Below are 22,500 nucleotides of genomic sequence, written 5' to 3'. Positions count from 1 at the left end.
CTGCTACATGAACACTCTACATTACATTTTTGTGTAGTGTGATATATATATATATATATATATATATATGTGTGTGTGTGTGTGTGTGTGTGTGTGTGTGTGTGTGTGTGTGTGTGGGTGGGTGTGTGTGTGTGTGTGTGCGGTTGTATATCTTAATATATAAAGTTGAAGTTGTGTGTCTGTGTGAAGCCTTTTTGAAAGTTTATAGAAATCCACAATTTCCACTTTTTCGTAAAAACTTTTACATCAATGGAATTTTCTCGATCTGAACTTTCCAGTGCAGTAATTAGATTTTTAAAATTCCATTTACTTTGTGTGATTTAAGGGAGATTTGGCTGTCGTTTCTAGCAACTTTTATATTCCTTCCCTTCTGCCTGTACCGGCGTTGTTATAGAGAGTAAGAATTAAAAGAGGGAGGGGGAGAGAGAGAGAGAAAGTGATACATACAAAGTCATAGATTAACTTGGTTACATTTTACACTCTTACTTCTTCTTCCTCTCTCTCATTTAATACCTTTCCCCTACATCTAACATATTTTTCATAACATAGAAACGTAAAAACACACCCGACCACACATACGTGATCTGTGACAACAACATACACATAAACACATACACATATCAACATTATAGATATGCGATTTAGTTTCTGTGTTTCTTATATAAACACGTGCACGCATTGCTATTTTATAACTGCCTCCGTTCTCTCTTTCTCTCTTTCTCTCTCTTCATTGCTACCATCTCTATTCCTTTCTCCCCTCTCTCTCCCTCTTCCTTTCTCCCTCTTCTCTCTTACAAAACATTCGCTACAATATAACTCATGTTCGTCAATGTTTGGTAAATATGCCACGATTTTCATTAGGGTGTTAGTGTTAGGGTTTATGTATCACTCTCTCTCTCTCTCTTTCTCTCTTTCTCTCTTTCTCTCTCTCTCTCTCTCTCTCCCCCTCTTTTACTCTTACTCTCTAAATTATATGTTGAGCGCATAATTACTGCACTGGAAAGTTCACATCGAAAAAAATTCCATTGATGTAAACATTTAAAAATTCCGTTTACTTTGTGTGATTTAAGGGAGATTTGGCTGTTGTCTCAAGCAACTTTTATATTTCTTCCATTCTACCTGTACACACAATCATTGACTACAATATAATTCATGTTTGTCAATGTTTGGTAAATATACCACGATTTTCACTAGGGTGTTAGGGTTAGGGTTTTAGGGTTAGGGTTAGGGTTAGGGTTAGGATTAGGGTTAGTGTTACGGTTTTAGGGTTATGGTTAGGGTTAGGGTTTTAAGGTTAGGGTTAGGGTTTAGGGTTAGTGTTAGGGTTAGGTTTCGAGTTTTAGGGTTAGGGTTGGGTAATCGTGCGGGTGTTAATCTGAAAAATTACAGATATGTGAAAATTACCGACCCTGCCATCTATTATAACTTTTGTTGTTCTGTTTAATACATACATAGATTATGCCTCCAAACAAGAGAGTTTGCTGGGGAAAGAAAGCAACCAGTTTAAAATGACAGCAACAGACTGCAGCAATTCACCACATTCCACAAGCTACTTTGAACATAATGCAAAGTGGTGCATCAACATATTCTACCTAATCCGATAGAATTCTGGCAAAACTGTGTAGCAACAGATCGCCAGCAATTGCTTCATCAGAAATTGCCATCCTACCTCCTGCTAAAAGAGATTACTCTGCTATATATAATCACGGCAGCGCAAAAAGTTTGTTTTGCACAAGCATTTCTACAGCCAATTAGACGGATGAAATTTACGTACGCTTAATAATGTTACGCAAAACAGCCTTCAGACTTTCCCTATTAATTTTATCGTCTTTTGAATTATGAACATATTTACATCATAAGGGTTTTTTCGTAGTAAGGCTTTCTTTTTAGTTGATTTTCACCTAGCAAGACTTATCGTAGATGGCGTAATAAGTCACACCCGGACAAGGTCGGGTTATACTGCTAGTATATATATATATATATATATATATATATATATATATATATATATATATATAGGACTGAACAGACAGAACACAATAAGGACACAATTTAGACGAAAACAGAGCGCAAATAGGAGAGAAGAGGAAAACTTAACGGACGCGGCATATACACAAAGACTGATACACGTAATATTCGCAGCTGAGTTTTCCTCGTCAGTCAAGGACCAAAATATCATCGTGGTTTCGCACCATTGTCATTGAGACCACTCATTTTTGGAGATGCCAGTGTAGTTATGAAGCTACCTGTAAAATGCTAGAGATTTTATACTGAGACAGAAACAAACAAGATATATAAATAGAAGAGACGAAGAATTATGCATATATAACAACGGGAAGACTTACAACTATGTATACCAGAAGAATGAAAATAATAATAATAATATAAATGCCACAATTTCAACAGGAAGAGCTTTGCAACTATCCAATGAACTGAGTGGTGTAGCGCAGGAGATGCCTTCATATATGTGTGTGTTTGTGTGCGTGTGCGTACGTGAATGTTTCTACATATATATAGATTGTAAATAATCTATAGAAGAAGCTGCTAAGTTATATAATCATGCAAGACTATGTTCTTCCGTCGGAACGACGAGGACCATCTGATCATCCTTGAGTGGGGTGGGGAGGTCATCATCGGTGAGTGCGGAAATGTCTGATAAGCCCAATCTGGGCTTGGAAAGATCTGATGCAGTAGGGACAGGGAATGGTAGCAGGTGCCGGGGGCTTCAAAACATTGTTCTTTCTGCCTGCGCTTCTCTGCAGCAGCTTTCCTGTCACTTTCATATTGGCGGGCACCGTTGTGATAGCGACGCGCCACTTCGTCCTATCTAAAGCTGTCTGCTCCCATGATGGCGGGTCAGCGTTGAAGGCCTTCAGTGATACCTGTAGACTGTCTTTAAACCGTTTCTTGTAGCCGCCATGGGAGCGCTTGCCGTGCTGGAGCTCACCAAACAGAAGCTTCTTGGGTATTCTGTAGTCTGGCATGCGGGCTACATAACCAGCCCAGTGAAGCTGAGTTTTCATCAGGATGGTAGGGATGCTTGGGAGCCCAGCACTAGTGAGGACTTCTGTGTCTGGTATCCTTTCCAGCCAGCTTATGCCAAGTAGTTTCCTCAGACTGGTGGTGTGGAAGTGATTTAGTTTTTTGGCGTGGCGTTGGTAGACGGTCTATGACTCACATCCATAGAGAAGGGTGGTGAGTATGACAGCTTTGTAGACCTTGATCTTTGTCATGGAGGCGATGCCTCCTCTGTCCTATACATTCTTGTGGAGTCTGCCGAAGGCAGCACTTGCTTTGGCGAGTCTGGTATTGATCTCATCGTCAATGACTACATTGCGGGAAAGCGTACTGCCAAGGTAGCTGAACTTGTCAACCATATTGAGTCTTTGCCCGTTGATGGAAATGTTGGGTTCTATATATGGTATTCCTAGAGCGGGTTGGTGCATCACCTCGGTCTTGTTGGTACTGATTGTGAAACCAAGGTTGTCACAGGCTTCCGAGAATATGTTTGAACTGCGTTGCTGCTTATTCCATAGGAGTGTTTGCCGAAGCGCTAAGTTACAGGGTCGTATGCAAACCTATCAGAGAGTGTTGTGTGTGTTTGTGTGTGTGTGTGCACGCGTTTATAAATTTAGATATACATACATACAAACATACATACAAACATATATATATATATATATATATATATATATATATATATATATATACATATATATATATATATATATATATATATATATATATATATATATATATATATATATATATATATATTTATTTATTTATTTATTTATATACATATATAGATAGATAGATATTTACACACATACATACATATGTGTATGTGTGAATGCATATATGATTGTATATGTATAATTACATATACGGTAACACAGATTGAGCGTGGAAGAGTTAGGCTACAGAGACAGAGAGGAAAAGTTAAACTAATAAACAAATGGAAACAATGGTTTTCTGTTAGATTTCTGCATGTGTTCTCATCAGTAGCGCCTCGTTTTGCAAGTTGACCTGCGTTTTCTCTCCCCTTTAATTTCCTCTGAAGAAAATGAAAATGCTGAGATTCTTCGGAAACTTGATATCAGAACCGTCTGTACTAATTAAGATTACATTGTTCGTAATATATTATTATTGCTGCTTGTTATGTCTAAATGACGGCAAAATTTAGCCTGATCTTCTTACAAGCAAATTTTGTATCACTGCCGTACGGTCGATAAAATGAGTAACTGTCAGGAATGGGTGTTGATTGGAATCGAGTACGACAATTTCAGCAAAAGTTTTGACCGTATTGCAGCACAAAATACATCCTCCTCCTCCTCCCCTCCTCCACCTCCTCTTCGTCAACTTCATCATCATCATCATCATCAACATCATCATCATCATCGTCATCATCATCATCATCGTCGTCGTCATCGTCGTCATCATCGTCATCATCATCGTCATCACCATCATCATCATCATCATCATCATCATCATCATCATCATCATCATCATCATCATTCTTAATATTATTATTATTATCAGTCCGCGATATGAAATGAAAATCAGTCAAGACGAGTGTTACGTAATTATAATGTCGCGTGCCATTCAACATAACGTTGTTTCGCAACTGCCATTTCTCTGCAATTTAGCAGTTAATACACATTTACCAGGTAGTCAACATACATGCGATTTGAATCAGCCCTTGTATATTAGAAGTACCTATCCTATACATGCTTCTGATGATAAGCATTATTTACTGTAATTGGAATTCCGAATGTCTAAGTACAAAATTATATATTCTAACAAATTTATGGTACCATTCTACTGCTTATCCTACCTACCAATTGCCAGTATATTTATATCAAAGGAAACAGCCAGACATTGATGTAATCCTTTATGGAATGAATCGACATAAAAACCATTAATGTAATTCTTAAAATGTGTTTCAGGAAGGGAGGCGTTTTTACGTTCGTTTTGAGTTCTGCAAAATAGGATTTGTAGGCAAGGTTTATTGTTTAATGAATAGATTCGCATATATGTTACAATTGTTACCGTTCCTAGCATGATGAAAGGCAATTTCTAAAGAAAAAGTCTTAAAATTGTTTTACATTTCCGATTTCCCCAGTTAACAAGCATACCTCATAACGCCATCCTCTATAATGAGCAGAGCGGATGTAGATCGCAAATATTGATTATATTAAAGGAAATGTAAAAATATTGGGAATAAGAAGTCGGAAATTAGATTATTAAAAAAATAGTGCGCACAAATTTTCAGCTGCGCATACGTAGCATGTAACCAATAATGTCTATAAGGGAATATATAAGATTTAGATTTCCACTCCATATTTAAAAACGGCCTATTCATTTGCAATAACGTTGATATCTGTTATAACAGTTCAATGTTAATAACGGATTCTTAGCAGAAGAAACTGATGATGAATTTAAACTTTTCAATTATAGTCCGTAAAATTTCACGATAAGTTAAGTTTGCAGACAAAATATTATCTAGTATTGATATAGCTACCCATACTAATCTCATTTATGTTTTCGAGAATACTCATACTATGAAACATAACAAACTTTACCGATTATAGTAGTTTTGAAATATTAAAACACTAAATTATATTGAAACATAACCAAACCTTATATATAAGAATAAAGCAAATATATTTCCTGGATTATTATTAATTATCTTCCTTTCGTGCTACAAAATTAATACAAAAATGCGAATATGTGGCTTACAAGTAATTGTGATGAAACAAAATGGTGATAACATAAAAATAAAACGAAGGTAAATGAATATTTCAATGATCTTTCAAATGTGTTTCATTAATTATTGTTTATTTCTTGTTTGTTTAAAATTACACCTACATTCAATTCACCTTTTTTATCTGAATAAAATACGCGTTATATTTATGACAAAGATTGCAATTAATAAAGGGATCATTATCTTTTAATGGATTTTGTATCAGAGTTGATGAAAAAGAGAAAGGCTGTTTAGTGGTTCCAACTAAACTATCATAGCACTACTCGAGTATAAGAAATTGTTGTAATAACACCTGTGCCCAGATGGATACAAACTTTCACATGGATTTTTAAAGAAATATATCATTTCATCAGCATTTAATTCATACAGGTTGGACCAATAGTATGCACCAGCATATACTCATAGTGTGTTTACTTAGAAGGGTTCCCCTTTGTGTCCACCAACATCATATTCAGAAAGAATTCAGTTAAAACATAAATCTATCTTCATTGCTTTGTACAGGCCTCGAACACAGAACTTTGTCATTACAAAAAGAAATTCTTAAGCACTCAAGACTAATTGTGCTTGTCTATATATTTGTGTTTTAATATGTTGTTTATTTAAAGCGGCGAGCTAGCAGAAACGTTAGCCCGCCAGGCGAAATGCGTAGAAGTATTTTGTCTGTCTTTACGTTCTGAGTTCAAATTCTCAGTAAATTCATAATGGATACACGTTTTATTCTTGGAGAGAAGACATAATCCACCATCATATTTAACCTACCAACTAATAAGCGTGCTCATTTAAGTACTGCACAACACTTTAAATATTTTAACTAGGTCTCTTTTGAGTAAACTATGTTTGTGAGTCGCCCAATCGTGCGGCTTCAAATTAATCTGTTCTTGCAATATTTCAAATAGTAACTATGTAAATTTCTAAAAAACAAAAAAACCCCCCAAAAAACAACAAAAAACAAAAACATTCATTTCATTATTTAAAACCTGACTCAAAATGCAGATTATTTTGATAATCCATGACTGGTAATTTCATAGTCACCTACTCACATACACAGAAATAATCACATATGCCCACTAATTATACATACATACATATATATATATATATATATATATATATATATATATATATATAAATAGAGGAGATTTGTAATAGGTATAAGAATATATGATAAACAAGTATAACAAATGGAGAGATGTTGAAACAGAAATAGATTTATTATAGAACTAGGATCATTGCATACGGACGATTCGAAAAAATGCCAAAGGAATTAGGAAAAAAATTCAATCATAGTGAATAAAAATTATAATTGGAAATAAACAATTAAAAAATTAAAATTAAGAAAAATAAAATTTAATATTTAATTTACGCATTGTCATTCTCATCAGTGAAGAATCTTTTGAAGGACATCAAAAAAGTTTAATAAGATGAAGTAAAATGAGATATTAAATTAAATAAATTATGATACAAAAAGAGAACAGACATGGGATAATAAGCGAAATCTGGTAATTTACAAACCAAGTTGTGAACGGGAAAAACAATGGTATCATCAATACTAATGGTGAGAGAGACGAAATATAAAAATTAAAAAATAATATATATATATATATCAATGTATATGCAAGTGTATATGTGCAGTGAAACTATAACTGGTGAACAAGACTATGTTTGAGAATAAAAGCAGAGACAAAACCAAAGAGTGTTATTCGGAGAGAGACAGCGATCAAAGAAAGTGTATACCGGTGTGTTCAACAAAATGTTTCCACTCAAAAAAATGGCGAGCGGGAGGGGAGGCAATTGAAAAGAACGAAAAGAGATAAGAACCAATAACGAATATGTGGAGAAAAAAATATATTATTTCGACACACGCGTACACATACCCACGCACACATGCATGTGGTGCAAGTGAAAGGGATGATTACAAACATAAAAAAACATGATAAAGTAGCACGCATTCTCAACATTTCCATATACATATATATATGCAATGATTATTTTTCAGGACCGAATAATCACTTGTGACGAAAAATGAACCCGTTATCATAATCGTAATCACGTCGATGGCTTGATCGTGATGAGTCTCCCAAACATATTCCAAAGCCAAAGTTTCATCAGCAAAAGATCTTGGTGACAGTCTAGTGGTCTGCAATTGGCGTCGTCCATTACAGATATCTGGAAGCTAATTAGAGCATTACAGCAGAGGTTTACTGCAATCAACTCGCTGAAATGCATGCTCACTTGCAAAAAGTGAGACCTGCGTGGCCTAATTCTGCTGCAGGATAATGCAAAGCCACATGTTGCAAGAATGATGTGGCAGAAACTCACACACTTGAGATACCGGATTTTACCACATCCTCCATATTCTCCTCCTCTTTCACCCACTGACGACCATTTTTAAAGCATTTTAACACGGTTTTAAGTGATAAGACTTTCAGTTCCAAACCAGAGGTGGAATCAGCTTTCAAAGATTTCTTAGCATCAATGCTGATGGGTTTTTATCAACGAGGCATAAATAATTTCGTTGATCAATGGCAGAAATGCATAGATGTTCAGGGCTGATACTGTGACTTACCAATACATTTCTATTGTTAGCTTTTCCAGAATTAAATTATGCTTCTGAAATCAGCAATAATTTTTGGAACAACCTAATACATATGCAGTTGATAGGTATGGTATTGTGGTTATTGAATGGAATAAAATCTTTCATATATAGGCCCTGTTAAAAGATAAAATATACAGAACTGTGAGGCATACATCTGCACCCCATGTTCTTGAGAAAGTTAGAGCCATTTCGTATTTCTTAAACCTTTTCAATAATGTATATTAAATCTCATGCCTTGACGAACTCTTTCCCTCTCTTTCTCCTTTGATATATAGGAAACAATCAGTGCTATTGCGGAAAGCCGCACCTCGGAACACAAGATCAGTGTACGTAAGTGAGACGTTATAATGTTAAACTAGCTATGTATATGATTTACATAAATATATAAATTAAATATCTAAGGAACGGCGCATCAAATGAAGGGTAAGCAAGTGGGCTCTCGATTAACATATGTTTCCAAATACCTTTGTTGTAGATCTGATGTGTGGCTATTTACTGTATATTTCATGGCGCTCCAATACATTTAGTATGCAAATAGTCTAGCAACAACAACGAAGTTCGTAACCTAAATAAATAAGTGATACAGCCATTAATTAAATGCTATATATTAATTTTCCAATTTACATTATTCGAAATTCGTTGCATGATTCTTTTGGATGACTCATTTTCATATAATTTGCCATTCTTTATTTGGAGTCCTGTTTCTTTTTTCGCTATTGCTTTATAGGACTGTGTGCGATATTTTAAATACCGGTTACATTTCAATTGCACTATATTTTTTCCATACATACACACACGAACATACCAACGCACGCACGTACACACACAGACAAACGCGTGCACACACACATATACATGTACAAACTCATAGACACACATACACACATACACACACCACACACATATATGGAATATCGAATAAAGCTAAAAGCAATACTTTTGAATCCTAATTATATACTCTATTGTTTCTCATATGAATATACAGTACTTTTTTTTGTATTAGATATAATTTCTTTCAAATTATGAATTACAAAGTTATATTACCAATATTACTAATACAGTTGAGTTATTCTAAAGTAAGTGAAACATGATTTAATTGATACTGATTATTACACATCTAATTGTGACAAACTATTGTAAAGTAAATTTGATGTAACATTGTAATTTACTGTAGAGAAAGCCCAGATGTAAACGCTCTAACAAAATGTACATTTTAAACTGGTGAATCAATCGTCTAAATTGTTCCGTTTCTCGTATGTTTATGAGCAACACCTTGTGTGTGATATCTCCCTATATATTTGTATACACTGCTTCTTTGTTCCTGTTTCTGTATCAATCAAAGAAGTATATATATATATTTATTGTACTGTTTTCCGTTCTTCAAATTTTCGTAGATAAATAACAATTATGATGAGTGAGAGCATCCGTAAATTCATGTATTTCTCACACTTCATTCTGCAATTTTAAAACTGAAGCTTATTATTTGAATGGAGCGTTCAGCTGTGCATATTAAATAAACTATGCTGATACTGAACAGTGAGCAAACAAATATAATTGACATAGAATGAATTATCATACTAAATGACGTCATGCACGAATAAAACATTGTTTGCAATCATTTATATGATATTCATGACGTAACAATGAATTATCTTACGATATTAATATTCGTAATAACACCATTTCTTGCAATCTAATTCTTTAAAAATATTTCTCATTTGGATCTCCTAGATTATTCCTTCTCCAATGTGATATCTAATTATATTTAATACAACTGTATTCAATTAGATTCGAAAAGAAATTATTTTCAGTGATGAATAAAAGCTGATATTAAACTCTGATTGTATTTTAAAATAACAACAAAAACAACGATAATAACAGGGAGAAGAGGAAGAAGAAGAAGAAGAAGAAGAAGAAGAAGAAGAAGAAGAAGAAGAAGAAGAAGAAGAAGAAGAAGAAGAAAAAGAAGAAGAAGAAGAAAAAGAAAAAGAAAAAGAAGAAGAAGAAGAAGAAAAAGAAGAAAAAGAAGAAGAAAAAGAAAAAAGAAAAAGAAAAAGAAAAAGAAAAAAGAAGAAGAAGAAGAAGAAGAAGAAAAAGAAGAAAAAGAAGAAGAAGAAGAAAAAGAAAAAGAAAAAGAAAAAGAATAAGAAGAAGAAGAAGAATCAGCAGAAGAAGAAGTATTTCTATATATACGACCGATTTTCCAAAAGAATATATTCAACAGAAATTACAGCAGTAATTAACTTTTTTTGTTTACCTTGGAATGCAAAATGTATAATACATTATAGTTTACTGCATTCTGTTACATGTATTAAAGCCAGGTTTATGATATAAGATAAAATTTCCCTGACATGTGAAATGTACAAATCATTATAGCTATTATTATGTGTCATCGCTATAGTTGGAATAGTAAAATATATTTTGTTGAGTGGTAATATAGTACAAACAATTCTTAAGCATGGTTACTCTCATTCTCTATAGCTAATATTATATCTAGCTTTTGATGGGTTAATCCATAAATATATTTCGTATAAACAATCACAAAATCTGTGCTTTGCAACTCTTTACCACCCCCGACCTACAATTCAGTCTGAAAGATGATACTAACAACAGTTAACAACTGTCTATTTTACCATGCGTGCAGACTGCCATAAACTATCTCCCCTGAAAGAATCGTTTATTTTGATACTAATAATGACATTTAAACATCATAGTAGATGATGATTATAAAAATATAAGAGTGGAAATTATTAATAATTGAACCTCTGGAAACTTATAAACAATAAATGATATTTAATTCTGCATATCATCATTGCATAATAGAATCTAATTCAAAATCTACCATCGTCATTTACTACGTATGTTCCCTGATAACATTCGCTGGGCGATTTCACACGTATTGTCGGATCCGATGAGCGCATTGTTCTCTTCTGTCTGCTTTTCTATCATTCCTAGAGCTGGTTATCCTTCTTGACGCCAAAACATTTACGCCATATACTGGATTCTTTTTTCGTGACACTTGCACTACTGAGGTCACTCTGAACCTTGCAAGACAATGATTGCCTTCGACAGAGTACATTTAGAGTAGAGAGAAAGACGGATTTATGCAGGATGATGAAAGATTAACATATAAGAGAGAGGTTGGAAAGGGTTTTTATTGATTTTGAACTGCGTGTTTACTCATTCTTATTATAGATAAAAGTGTAGGAGTGATTTGTGGGAAGCTGGAAATGGACAAGAATATCATGAGGATTCAGAGTGGGCGTTCATGATTCAGGTTGAGTAAAAACACGTGAGACATAGAAAGTGCGAGAACAGGGAAAATGTGTGGGCAGAGTGTGGGAGGATATGGGAGGTTGAAATATTGTTAGCGGTATGAAATCGGTTTACGATGAATATATGTAGGAAATGTTGGGGGAACAAGGGGGCAACTGTGGAAGTTCAGTACGGCTGAGGAGTGTATATAGTGTAGTTAGTGCTCGATAGCTGGAACATGAGACATGAATTGGAGTGTATGAGGTAGAGTACATTGCGGAAGAAAGTGAAATCAGCAAAATCAGATTAATGATGCTGTAGGCAGGGGAAATACGAGGGGAGAAAGAATAAGATTAGAGATGATTGGGGAGTTTTCAAACGGGGAGGCAGACATAGATAGGTAAAGTGAAGAATGTACAGTGGAGGAGAATGAGAGACACTTTTGCAACCACGGTGGGAGATAGATATAGGTTTTACGAATGAATTTTGGATATGATCGGAAATGTCTTTACGTATCGACTTAGAAAAAGAATATCAGATAAAAATGTTGTTGTATAAGCTTAAATATAATCCTGCAGTGAGAAACATAATGGGTCGTGTGGCTGTCTCGGAGAGACACGTGGACAAGAAGACACTGATGTACATGTGCATATATATATATATATATATATATATATATATATATATATATATATATCTTTATACAATTTTAAGAAATCAGAAAATAGAAATATATCGATGAACAACAATTGACTTACATCAATTATTAACCGATTAGCACTTCACTATGATTAATACTATTAATTAATACTACAAGCATAATTATTATAACTTATGATTAATCTAAAACCTTATTGTATTTTCCCTTTCTCCAACAAAACCTATTGTTGTATCACACTATTATTTGTTATTTAAATTTTTTTTTTTATTTATCTACCCTACTCACACCGTACAAAGGTTTAATCCATCAAGTACTATTTTTGTTTATTGAATTCACTTAATGTCCCAAAGAATTACGCAGTCAAAATGGTGTGACTTAAAATATATTCATTTTCCCCCCTTTTTCTTCTATATGCTCATGTTCTTGTCTGTGCTCTACTTCTTTATTTAGTCTTCACTGTGATGAAGCTCCATGTGCCAAATCGGTTTTATTACCAGATATAAATATTTTCAGCATATAATTCACATACCATACAACATTGGAAGCAGAAAGAGCTGCTAAATTTGATGCAGTATATTTGTTTTGAATTAATAAATAATAATTAATGCATGTCAATTGGTGTTCATCGATATCTGTCCATTTTTTGCCTTCTTTAAATTTCGATTCTTGATAAACTCATGTTTATACATGTCTTTACCTATAATTTATGAGCATCATGTGCTTGCATGTGTATGCCTATCGTTGAACATGAGTAACGTGCCATAAGTGTAATGGCTAATTCTATCCCTTAGACAGTACTTTTAACCTCTAACTCAGTTAAACTTTGATATACATATACATATATATATATATATATATTTATATATATATATATATATATATATATATATATATATATATATATATATATATATATATATATATATATATATATAAATATATATATATATATATAAATATATATATATATATATATATATATATATATATATATATATATATATATATATATATATATATATATATATATATATATATATATATATATATTCATACATATATACATATATAAACATAAATACATGTTTACACACACATTTTGTTTCCATATACTCAGTTTTGCCGAGATATGCGGTTGTCCACAGTTATCACGCTTTTCTTTTTCTCATCTCTTCGGTGACGCTGAAAGACATGCGATTAGACTATTTCACTTCATGCCATGTTATCCTAGGTATTCTTCTTTTGTAAGGAATATATGTAAAAGAAGAGGAGGCAACTGTCAATTATTTTTCACACGCAATTTTTGACTGTTAGATTATTTTATCGATTTAAGAAGAATACAAATCAAAACAGTTGACCAGGTTAAGTTTGAACTTACAAGGTAAAATTTCGTTAACACATACCATAAGACAAATCGCTTGAAGCCTTAGCAATTCTCCCAATGCACAGTCTTAAGAACAGGCGTAAAACACTTATTATTCAAAGAAAGAGGAAAACAATTTCAATCGTGTTAGTATTTCCTGGAAAACATTATGCAAATAATTGGAATGAATAAGGAAATTAGATTAAAAATATTTATTTCACTCCTAGATTGAGAGTCTTGTCCTATTACTACTACTACTACGACGTGTAGCAGATAACTGCTGGGAATTGATTCAGTAATAGAAATGATTTTCCTCTACGTCGTCCCATTTCTTTTTAATTTTGTTTCTCCAGTTAATTGTTTGAAAAAATCCAAAAATGCAGCTTTAAATTAATCACACGGGTCAGCTGAGGTCTTCTGCGCTATATTGATTGAATTTTGGAAGATAGAATACTACATTTTAGCAGCATATAAGGCCTAATCGATTTGAGACTCCACAGAAGAATGATAGAATTTGTATATTAGACAATGAAGGGATAAAAAAGTGAGTGTACCTTAAACTGATTAGAAACCACAAGTGATCTGTAAAGTATGAATTTTCTAGTACTGGCCTGTCTTTGGTTTCTATTTTACACGTAAAAATAGCAGCAGAGATTTTTTTCCTTGTAAATAAAAACAACTTTAAATTATTATAAATAGCTTTTGTTAGGAAATAACAATTCAATGCATTCAATTTCAATGTAGGCGTTTACAACTTCAATGCACTGAATCGATTCCGATGAATTGTAATATGTTAGAATGTCCAATTATTCACGACGTGTTCTATACTTAAAATACCACACTTGAAAAGACAAATTATGTAAAATTAAAAGGGAATTGCGGGTTCCATTATAAAAAAAATTGGGCATAATTGGAGAACAATTAAACTAACTTAATGTAAAAGTCTAGTCAGCGTTATATATACATTAATGCTCAAACATGGGTGCATACACAAACATGCACACAGACACATTTACATACGCGCACGCACACTCACTCACACAATATATAAATACATATGGATGCATAAATGGATATACATGTTTCAGGGATATTCATCATTTCTATATGCTCGTATTCCTCTCTCCTATGACAGAATACTTAGCTTGATTCCTTACCCATTATTATGATTCACCTACGTGACTTTTCTAGAAAAAGCTGTAAGAGATTTAATTTTTTTTTTATCATAATTACTCAGCTTTATGTTTATATTCTCTACGTAAATTGAATGTATTTCCAGTGATGCCGAAATGATTTGCATTCTCATTTTCAATTTTAATAATTACCCATCCGCCCAAGAAGAAACCGTTTCTATCCACTTTTGATAGGCAACTTCAGTACATCATTTTTAATATGAAGAGCAGGCCGCAGTTTTGAGGTACATAGTGAATACCTATTTTATTACTTCAAGTGACGAAATCTCCTTGTGTATTCTCTCCCTCGCTCTTTCTCAGTCTCTCTCTCTCTCTCTGTATATATATAGATGTGTGTGTGTGTGTATGTATGTGTGTGTGTGTGTATGTGTATGTGTGTGTGTATACGCATAATATTCTAACGTCCTTTAATATAATAGTGTATGCATATACATTGCAGTTTCATGTAAACACTATTCATTAATGTTAACAACTTTCATGTAATGCACCCAAAACAATTAGCACTTTTGTGCCGAAGAAGATTTTTATCTTTTTCCCAATATCAACAACTAAATATCATGCAACATACTCTTAGAAACAAACAAATAAACAAGTAACAAACAAGCATAAAATACTCTGAAACGCACACAGCGAATATATACCAAATAATGTACACTAACAGCAACTATTCAACTAATGTCATTTAAGCACGCAAAAATAAACAGACATATACGGAAATATGTGGCTTAGGAACACCTAAATATCAGAAGAATAATGCATCTTGCGATGAATAAAATCATTAGTGTTCACGAAAGGCGTATAGATGATTACAGAGGGAAGGGATATTTAAAGAGAAAAATAACACAAACGATCTCGGGCGAAGTAAAATATGCTTACTAATCTTCTCTAAATAAAGGTGAGTGAATTAACTATATGCATATATATATATATATATATATATATATATATATATATATATATATATATATATATATATATATATATATATATATATATATATATAATCCGTGTGCATCTGGGTGTATGCGTGGGCGATTGCGAGCGTGTTTATTAGATTATATCTGTGTCTATGGATGTGTGAACAGGGTCCTTAAATCTTTCAGTGCATAATGTTACTAGATAATTATTGTCAGTGATATTGCTTCGTCACTAAATTCTCAGTTCACATTTCTTTATAGACGAAAAACTTGTATGCAAATGTTGCTTGTTTAAGTTTTGTTAAGTTTCGTATTTACTAATTGATTAATATTTTGCTTTGTGTTTATCTACAGGATTTTCCTTCTGGGTCATACAATAGCTCGCATCAGACGACGTCAATGTTTTCGCACTTCCTCGACAACCGAACTTATTAATACAATACAGTTTAAATACATTGAGATATAGCAACTGGTTAGTGTCCCAGCTAAGATGCCGTAGAACTACACACGCATACGTACACAGAGCGAACACACACACATATACTCTCTCATACACACAACTGTGTGTGGGCATGAGAGACAGAACATTACGAGCCATAAATATGTATTCGATATGATTTAGTATACTAATTTTCACTCACTAAATGCAATTATAAAGCAAGATAAATCAATGTTTCCTGCAATATTCGCTATTTGCAATAAAAATGCGCAAATACAATATAATTATACTTATACAGCCCTTAATATTGTGGGCATTTTAATCAGCTAACATATTGATTTCAAATTTTGACACAATGCCAGTAAGTCTGTGGCAGGGGCTAAATCTATTAAATAGAACCATTATTTAACTGGTATTTGTCTTACCGGCCCGGAAAGGATGAAATGCATTGTTGATCCCGGTGAAATTTGAAGTCAAGACGTACAGGTAAACGAGATGCCGGTAAGCAATTCAACTGGCGTACTAACAATTTTGCCTTGTAGCCGCATTAATCAATCTATATATGAATTAGAGAATGACATAGTAACGCATCGCTTTTGCTCTAAGGTTCAAATAAATTCATCTTATTTTTAGTAATCTCTGTTGTATTAAAATTATATTAAGTTTTGTAAAATGCCATTGTGAGCAGGTCAACATTTCTGAGTTTCGACCGCACATTTATACTTAGAACAATCAAACAATGGCTGATGTTACTGAATCTAATTCACATGCGAAACATGTAAGTTTCACACAAAGTGTCTCAGTATGTAAATATATATATTTTATACAAAAAGCTGTAAATTCACCTAAAGATTAAGACAAGTAATATGATTTAAAGAAATTTTACACTGACGTCATTAAAAAAAATATTTGAAATACTTTATTAGCTATAAAAAGCAATTGAATTAATCTTTAACTTCTTACCGCAATAATCACCAGTTTCCCTCGAAATTTCGTAAATGCATGCGTGCGTAAAGCGTACCGCTATTACAATTTGTGTTATTTGCGCAAGAAAATGTAATGTTGAGACATATCAATATTTACGGACATGCTATCAGCAAGAAGTTGTCCGACGAACGATTAAAAGTAAATCTGACAGAAGGATGGAATGAAAATACTCAACAACTTTATAAAACAAGTACACGAAGAAAATACAATGCAACAAACAATTTAAGCGACAAATAAAATGGCTTCAATAGCAAAGAAGTAAATTGCTGATTGTGTTGTTGAAATGAATCTAATGTTTTGGCAACGGTTATTCTCCTTCATAAATCAAAATATTTTAACTTGTGATCTATTCGTGGGGAAAAAAAGGCAAATGTGACTAAAGATTATTAATTAACAGCCTGATGAAGTAGGCTGGAAAAAATTCATTACATGGCTGTTTTATTGCGATAAGATATAGATGATTCGCAATTCGAATAACATGTTTCCTTCCCCAGGTTTACTGACTTGAGATATTTTCTAATTTGCTCAATAGCCAACTATTATGATTGAAGAATAAAAGGTTACAAAATAAATGAATCATCGGTACGAAAATACACCACAGTTTATTATAAGATACATAAAAAATATGTGAGGTAAACGTAGCTTCAAAAGCAATACATATTTGCTTCAAAAATCGGTGAATCGAATTCGGTGGTCTCAATTACCAATTATCAATTAATTTGTTATTTTTTTTCTTTCTAACAATTACATACAAATTTCAATTCCATAGAATGTCAGTAGGAACTGGGGCTTGTACTTCGATTGAACTCTCGTTTAATGACAGGAATATGTTTTTTTTTTAAGTCGTTAAATTACCCCGCTGAATTTTAAACGCGTATTTCATTTCAATTCAGTGCATTGCCTTTTAACGACCTCAAGTTTATTATTAGTCTTTGACAAGCGCATGCTTAAATATTAATCATTTCATGATATTTATTACTAATTTATATATGTATGTAAGTATATATGTATGTATGTATGTATGTATGTATGTATGTATCTACCTATCTATCTATCTATCTATCTATCTATCTATCTATCTATGTGTATATATACATACATGTATACACACACACACGCACACACACACACACACACACACACACACACACACACTCACACTCACACAAACACATATATATGTATATGTACATTTGTCCAGTCCACTTCAAATCTGGAATTTCGCGCAAACTAAACACTAGCTAGGAATCTGGGAGAAATTCCGATTCCTGTTCTGAAACTGCATCTTTTGCTAGGAAATGACTGCTGAGAGTTTTGTAAATTATACGTTTCGAACAACAGAACAATTATTAGACATTTAGTTTCAATAGCTTACGGATGTTCATCAACATAAGAGGTGTATTTGTTAATGATCTAGGCATATTTTAAAATCGTCAGAGAGTGTCACTTCCAGACACAATAATACTGGATTGGAAGAAAGAACTCAATTCACCATCGTGAAACGACATCTAGCACAGTCATTAGCCATCATATGCATCGATTTGTTTTCTGCATACACTGTGTGTATTGTCGCAGTTACAAATCCCTAGCCGAAATGTATATAATGTTCTCGATACCGACCATTTGGCATTGAATTCAAGGATTAAATTGCACTGGACAACTACTAAATATTAAATATAATACCGATCACGAAAATATTTTTGATACGACATTACGTGAAAGAAGCAGTCTTTTCAAGAACAATTTATTTACATAACAAACGATGGGTCATAATTTATCATTAAATACGAGAGAATACAAGTTTTTTGTAAAATATATATATATAACACATTTTGGTTATGTCCTTACAAGATATTCAAGAAATTTCTCTCAACATTTGCGTTTCAAACACGGAAATGCAGAGGTATTTAAATGGATGTGCATAGAATGCATACGTGTTCATGTGATGCAAGAAACATTGGAATTAGCACTTGACTCAAGCATTTATAATAAATTAGTTATGAATTCTATGGTCAGAATAATATTTGGTATCTGCTTATATATTAATTATTTATCATCTGGTGTGCTTCAGCTTCAATTCTATTATCACTTATATTCCACAAACCAGTAGTATGTAAATACATCAGACTAATCCAAATTTAAACATAGAATTCCTAGATTCTCAAATCAATAGGCTTTCTCGATAATTTTTCTGTAACTAATATTTATTGATATTTCTAAATCATTATATTTCTCTTTTAAATTAGTAGAAGAAAATCCATACTGTAATGAATTTCAGTGAAAAAATGATAAACCGTCAATTTAATAGAAATACGTTATGAATACGTTTTCAGACAGGTGACACCAGACTGAAAATTAATGTTATTCATTTTTCCTATCATAACAATATTGCTAAACGCAATAAATAACATAACAATGAATTGCAAATGGTAAGTATGTAATCTTGGTGGGTTAAATTCATTTTATTCCTGTTTAGTAAATAAATCAATTTCGAAATGAAATTAAATGTTTAAGAATCTAGAGAGAAATTTTGCTCTAAGAATATTCTCTGTCTTTTCAATTATAATTGTTTTATTAATTCTCCATGCTTTCCTAACATATACAAAACCTATACAAAGTAGTTTGTATACACACACATACACACACGCGCACGCATACGTACACACACACAAATATGCATATGTATATATATATATATATAGACACACACACACACACACACACACACACACACACACACACACACACACACACACACATATATATATATATATATATATATATATATATATATATATATATATATATATATTAATATACTTGCACGCGCCTCTCTGTGTGTGCGAGTTTCATTTGATGTGGTTGAATTTATATATATATATATATATATATATATATATATATATATATATATATATATAAATGTTTATATATATATATATATATATATATATATATATATATATATATATATATATATAAATTCAACCACATCAAATGAAACTCGCACACACACAGAGGCGCGTGCAAGTATATTAATATGTATATATATATATATATATATATATATATATATATATATATATATATATAAGTATATATATATATATATATATATATAAGTATATTAATATATATATATATATATATATATATATATATATATATATATATATATAATATATATATATATATATATATATATATATATACATATATATATATATACATACACCCACACACACACACACACACACACATATATATATATATATATATATATATAATTCAAATGCATCAAATACAACTCGATTATATTTACCCAAATGTACTTTTAATGAGATATTTTCTTTTCATTTACACAAGAATTTTTGTGGAATTTGCGTTGTGTAATGTAGCCAGATAAATAGTAAACTTTTATTCACTGATAAACGTAATGTGTTTTTGTTCTTATTAAATCATCGAAGGCTTCTAAAGTTTAAAAGCAAAATTAACGTTTGAAGATTAAAATTCATTTTCTGTTGCTGAAGATAAATCACTTTCATCTCACGAATTAGAATATATAACTGCACAAACAATCATTAGAAAAATATTTAATAACTAAAATAGTACATGTAGTGATTGAATAGAATTATAAATACTAAATAAATGTGAGTAATTTTTTTGTTTTATAGCGCCATTCCTGTCTTGATTGCAACACAATTTTAAAACAGAGTTGAGTTACATCGGAAATAAAGTTTCACTTTAATAACGTACATATTCTAGAAATAAGTTTTACTGCAAGACTGGCTAAACTCAAAAGTTTTGTTTAAGGAACTTATATGTATTGTTCGATCGGAAATAAGAAGAATTCAGTTTAATGTAACTCATGTGTAATGTTTTCCTCAAGTTTAAAATAAAATTTGCTGTGCATCCTATAAAATGTTCCCTATTTTACTTGGAAACTTGTTCATTAATATACATATAGCATTTCATATAGCATTTATTTAGTACTTGAGTTTAGATGACGTACACTGTTTGTTTGTCTGTATGTCTGTCTATGTGAATATCTGGCTGTCTGTCTGTCTGTCTAATCTCTCTCTCTCTCTCTTTATATATATAAATACATCTATCTGGGTGTGTATGTATATACATTGATTAGTGTTAATGCACGGAATACTCGATCATTGATTTTTTCTGTAACTTCTACTGATTCTTATTAGAGAATATATGTGTGTATGTGTGTGTATATGTGCATGTGCTTGTGTGTTTGTGTGTGCGTGTTTGTGTGTGCATATGATGTTATGCAGTAGACCTTTATGTCAGCAATTTGGCATCATACTTTCTTTCAGAAATACGACTAAACAACGCCCTATAATTTCTGCGACCTTTTAAAACAAGAACATATACTTTGATGTCCAAGTTAAATTCAAACAGCAATAGATGAACTTGAAATGGGATGCAACAAAGATGAATATAACAAGTGAGAGAGTATTAAAGTATGTGTCAGAATGCAAGCTCAATTATGGTGTGCTCCTGTCTGTTGACACACAGTGTGTATGAAGAGTAGAACGAGGGCAGTATCCCTAATAACTTCAAGCATATTTTCAATTAAATGTCAACCGCTTACTATTTTTAAATATTACAGATGATTTAAAGTTACAACACTTTGTAATCGAATACTTTAACCCGAAGGAAGTGTTTACTTCCAGTACGCACATTAATTCCAGAGATAGATTACACATCGCCACAGACCTTTTGATGAATCTGATACAAACATTTTCATAGGCTAGCAAAAAATGACATTAACTTTATCGACAAAACATCATCGCTTGAAAACACATCGAAGCGTTTCTTATGTTTAATGACAAAATCATTTTCTCATAATAAAGTTTCAGTCAATTTTTGTACTAATGTTGTAAATTTGAGATGAATATTATTTCGTATGAAAACTTTCTACTGTGTATTCATAGAGTTATTGTAAATAAACAGGTACTTTGGAAACAATTTGGGAAATCAACATGCGGCCTATTTTGTTGTGTCTGAAAGCGCATATCTATGATGAAATAACATACGCTACCATTCATAGTATGCTACTCTGCATGAAATACAATATGATAAATGCTTATATGATATTCATCATTAATCAAAAACAAAGAAATAATTCCTTTCTGGATCAGCTTTTCATTTCAATTATGCTAAAAAAAAAAAGAAATAATCTGTGAAGCAATTAATATGTAAAAGCTGTTGAATTTATTGATGGTATATTTAATATATGTCACATTTCTACTTAGTTGATCAGAGTTTGTCCTCTAATCTCTCGAGTTTATATTTAGTATTAAG

General features: G+C 32.1%; 1 protein-coding gene and 1 long non-coding RNA gene across 7 annotated transcripts in view; one reads left to right on the top strand and one right to left on the bottom strand.

Annotated features, from left to right (window-relative positions):
* LOC106881850 (uncharacterized) overlaps positions 1-22,500 on the bottom strand; it is a 696,991-nt gene that overhangs the window by 419,566 nt on the left and 254,925 nt on the right. The gene's annotated exons all lie outside the window — the stretch shown is intronic.
* Positions 10,414-18,979, top strand: LOC149137541 (uncharacterized). Of its 2 annotated transcripts, XR_016241571.1 has the most exons (5): positions 10,414-10,598; positions 13,996-14,186; positions 14,922-15,059; positions 15,523-15,730; positions 16,107-18,979. It is a non-coding gene; the product is annotated as an uncharacterized LOC149137541 (long non-coding RNA). The 2 variants fall into 2 exon arrangements; XR_016241570.1 differs by lacking the exon at positions 13,996-14,186.

Source organism: Octopus bimaculoides, chromosome 1, assembly GCF_046866305.1.
Source record: "Octopus bimaculoides isolate indiv1 chromosome 1, ASM4686630v1, whole genome shotgun sequence".
Taxonomy (NCBI): Eukaryota; Metazoa; Mollusca; class Cephalopoda; order Octopoda; family Octopodidae; genus Octopus; species Octopus bimaculoides.
This window is presented reverse-complemented; position numbering and strand designations above follow the sequence as displayed.